Here is a 5,000-nt window from a genome sequence, read left to right on the forward strand (position 1 = left end):
TCCTTCCTTCCTTCCTTCCTTCCTTCCTTCCTTCCTTCCTTCCTTCCCTCCTTCCCTCCTCTCTCTCTCTCTCTCTCATTATTTCTCCTTCTCTCCTTCTCTCCTCTCCTTTTCTCTCTCTTTTTTTCTTTCTCTCTTTCTTTCTTCCCACCACCTTTAATTTCTTTGTTCTGTTGTATTGCCAGGGAAATATAGAATGCTGCACACATTAATACCACTGGCTTTTCTTTCTTTTTTTGGCAATCACTGAGAAGAATAACACTTCATGTGTAAGACAGCTGTTCAGATATGTTTCAAGTGAAGTTAACTTGATATGTGTACATTATTCCCCACTTTTTTTGTGTGTGTCTGCATTTTTCCTCAGAGTCCTGAAATGGAAAAAAAATCATGACACACAAACACACACAAAAGAGATAATGAAAGACTCTGTGGGACTCCTCAGATAGTGTTTCTCTAAGCAAGAATTTCTCTTTTCCATTTGGTCAATCTGCATCCACCATAACACCCACAGAAGATATTTTTATTGGCTCTTCCAAATATTAGAAGATAAAAGTAGCAGCCTAATAGCAAAGTGCCTCAATCTATGGATTTGAACCTAAAAGGACTGTGGATGACTTCCATGGGACTCTACTAGAACTGAATGGAAAGGATCTGGAAGTGAGTGTTACTATACAAGAATGACTGGGCCATTTCTGATTGTTGCTCCTGCTTCACATAGTATCATACAGCAGGGAAAAAAAAATCTAAAAAATTTTAAAAGAAATAAAATGAGAGGAAGATGATCAAGAAAAGTAAATGAAGACAAACTACCTAAAAATTTATAGAATGAATCTGTGCACAGCTTAAAATCAAAAACGTCTAAATGTGTCATTTTAAATGGATATAAATATAGATACATTAAAAAAGAAAAATGTCCAGTTTTCTACAGTGGTAGTTACTCATTAAGATATCTAACACACCTTAAGCCAGTGTGCTTGGAGAACCTCGGAAAATTAAAAACTGGACTCTCTTATATATCCAACATAGCAATGGCTTCCTCTCACTAATTTAAAAAACTTCATTGGCTTGCATTGGATTTTGATTGTATGAATCTGGCTTATATTGGCTCCATCCAAATATCAGGCAGCAGTTCTGTGCTGTGTGAGTGCTGGAGCACTGGCTCAGGCTGCCCAGAGTCTGTGTAGTCTCCTCCTTGGAGATCTCCGGAGTCCGCCTGGCCATGGGACTGGGCACCCTGCTCTGGGTGGCCCTGCTGGAATGGGGCTGGGTCCTGATGGGCCCACAGGGCTCTGCCAGCCTCAGGCAGGCTGTGTCTGTGATTTGTAGTTCTGTAATAAACCTTACTAGAACTTATTCTTTGAAGTCATGGCATAACATCTGTCTCAAGTTCCTTTTAAGTTTAACCTTAAGCCTGAATTTCCTGTATTTTAATAGTTGTTTCTTGTTAACTGCAACATGATTACAGCAAGGCATATTCCTCACTGAGCTCCCACTGCAGTGCTTTCTCTATCTGAGTTACCTGGAGCAAGGCTGGAAATCTCAATTGCTCCTATAGGATAGTAGCACAAAAGCATAAATAGTGCTGGTAGTTTCTTTGACCTTTTCTGTTTGGGCCCTGCCAATACCTAACGTTTTCCCTTTCACCTCCATTCTCAGTCACCTATTTGTTACCTTTTATACACATCTTGTTTCTTGCAAACTGCCTGATTCTGTCTTTACCAAGGATATCTGAAGATTTCTCAGTGGAGGACAGAGGAAACTGTATTTCTACACCCTACTTTGGAAACTTTGGTTGGCATAGCCTCACAGACTGTTGGGTCTGGTGCTCTGCTTCTGGTTGTACACAAACTATTGGGTCTGGTTGTAGCCTAATTTTGCTAAGCCTCTGTAGCTTTACCAGCCAGAAAAGGAGGAAATGTGCAAGAGCACAGCCAGTCTCCAGATCTATTTCCACTCTTTCCTAACACACAGTATTATTAAGAAAACCAGCAACACCTACATATGAGAGAGCCCAAGAGGACTGATGCACCAACTGAGCCTCTTTGGGCTAGATGTGGAGCCATGGTCACTGTTACGAATACTCATTCTCTTGCTTTGGGCTGTATTTTGTTTATGCCATGTCTACCTGCAGTTCTACATGATTGTTGCTGGTTTTTTGTTTGTTTTTGTATTCGTGTTTTCTTGTTTTCTGCTGGCACATCTGTGGAGAGTCCAGAAGTGAATTCTAAGTCAATGGGCAGGGAAAACAAGTAGGAGGATCAACAGAGACAGTATACAAGCCCAAGGAGCAAGAAGAATTTGAGAATTCTTTAAATTTAGATGGTGTAGACAAGCTGGGGAAATGCCCAATAGGGACATATGGGATGTGCATATATATCACTAATAGAAAAATAGCAGCCATATTTTACTGAGATCACCATGCTGTTTTCATTGCAACATAGGAAAAAAGGATTGTCTTTGTTTCCACCAGAATTTTACAGAACAGAAATTAGACTGCATGTTGCTGTAAACAAGCTTCTGCATCTAAATCCCAATTTACTTCAGGCTTGTCATTTTCCAAACCGAAGAATAACCAAGTTTAAAAAGATCCCCAGGCTGCTATTCTTCCTAATCACAACAATGACTATCATGCCCCTTTCTCCGAGATAGTGTCCTTCTCTTTTCCTCCCCCTTAAGGAATGATACTTTTAGAGCACTCTATGGTAATCCACACAATTGTGCTTTCGTGGACAAAGGCCATAACACCTTATACCTCCAAAGGACTCATGAGGAAGAATTCACATCTGTGACCTGAGAGATTTTGTGCATACCTGCAACTTTGACAAGAAATGCTGAAAACTATCTGGTGTAGTGTGCTTTGGCACTGTAGTTTCTGTATCATTCACCTTATTCAAGTGCATCATTCAGCTTACTTAAGGGTTTCATCATGGACGTTACCTCAGAATCTTAGCTATTCTTATTCTAGGAAATGAAAAAGAGGAGTATCCAGAGCTGCCTTATTCTGCAGTGTGGTAAACTTAAGAATTTAACTCAAAGAGGAGAATGTTATCTGTGGCTTCTGATTCAAATCACAGAATTACCCAAAGTTTGCAGAGTTGATATACGTTGTTCAGAGCCACAAACGCTCCGTGCCATTTATGGGTGGAGTTCCCTCAGAGGGTTTCCTGTATATTCCAGGTTGCAAATGGTGGGATCCTCTATGATGTAAAAAAATTATTCATGGAAGGATGAGGGCAAGAGACAGTCTAACAAGGGATTAAGTCGTTGAAAAGAAATTGGGACATGAGGCATATGAACTACAATTCCCACGAGGTATTGGAACAGCATCTCCAAAACAAAATTAATACTTTTCAGCTGAATTTTTTTTTTTTCTTTTGCATTTTTAGATTTTCTCAGGGGAAGGGGAAATCATTTTCTGACAGGCATTAATTGTTTCCCACTTGATTTTGGCTTGTGAGCAGATCTGAGTTAAAAGGGCTAAATCAGACATTCTGCTATTACAGTGTTATGCTCATTCAACAGTCAGTCTTGTTTTACTTGCAGCAATATGAGTTGTACCATATGTGTTTGAAACTGGTAACCAAACAGAGAAGGCTTTCAAGCAATCCTAAGCTAAATTATAAATCTTTTTTGCATCTTTTAAATTAAAAAAAAAAAAAAAAAAAAAAGTTCCACAGGCACAAAATGAATCAGTGAAGTACTTGCTGCTTGGGCTTAACAATAGCAGTCTGCCTCTGCAACCAGTCACTCTGATAAAAAATATTAAGCAATATGTTTATTCAGGCACTGTTATTTAGCAGTTTAGCAGTACAGGGTTTAAAATTTCATTGGTATATATAAAATAATTGAAGCATACAAAATAATTAAAAAGATTTTTCTATTTTCTATTTAATATTGTGTAGAATACATCATATTTTATCTAGTTATTATAGATATTGTTACTATGTTTTCAGTATTAAGTAGTATACAGAAGCTCTAGCCATTGAATAGGACTTCATTGATTTATGTAGAATTATAGAATCATAGAATCACCAAAACTGGGAAAGACCTCCAAGATTGTCTGGTCCAACCACCCATCTACCACCAATATTTCCCCACGTCCCTTAGTACCATATCTAAATGTTTCTTGAACACCTCTAGGAATGGTGTTCCCTTGTGCAACTTGAGGTCATTCCCTCCTGTCCTATCACTAGTTACATGAGAGAAGAGGCCAATCCCCACTTTGCCACATACAAACTTGTTAGAAAATGCTTGATTTCATTTTCAACCCTGAATTACAAAGTTCTTGAAAAGGTCTCAGCAGATAAGGAAGATTACCTCCAAAATAATTCTGTAATATGAAATCTTATGCTTAAATGTTAACTCTCTAATGCACAAACTGACCTGAACTGAGAGTTACTGACATCACTTAGTCTTCCATCCTTGCATAATTATTGGAGGAGAACTAAGACAAAGTTTCATAGCTTTGTACTATGAACCTACAACTGGAATCAAAAAGTTCAGATGAGTGGGTGATATTTTTGAGAGAACTTTTTCACTTGCAGACATCTTTACAAGCTATGAGGATGGTCAAAAGTGTCATCAATATGGTGCCCTTGTGAGGGTGGCAATTAAATGTTATTGCCAAGTGTGAAACCAATAGAGAATTGGCATGACTAACTTGAGGCCACTTGGAGTGTCTATAGAAAAGCAAAGAACAGAGTTTCACATTTCCCAGTTCCACATGTACTCATTTCTTCTATCCCGCTGATTTGAATTTGCCATGTTAGCTTGCTGCGAAGGTGACTGTAAATATGTAGAACAAAACAAAATGTCCTCTATAGATTTAAATAATTTATCTTATTAAAATGATACAAAACAATTTCACGTACGTACACGAGCATAATAATAGTCTGCATTTCTATAATAATATTTTTAAATCAGTATCCTTAGAAACAGTATCTTACTTACATCTGCAATTGATAATATGCAAGATCATAAAGCCGGGACACAAAACTTTT

This window comes from Lagopus leucura, unplaced genomic scaffold (genome assembly GCF_019238085.1).
Source record: "Lagopus leucura isolate 7727_CA_CO unplaced genomic scaffold, USGS_WTPT01 Super-Scaffold_100002, whole genome shotgun sequence".
Taxonomy (NCBI): Eukaryota; Metazoa; Chordata; class Aves; order Galliformes; family Phasianidae; genus Lagopus; species Lagopus leucura.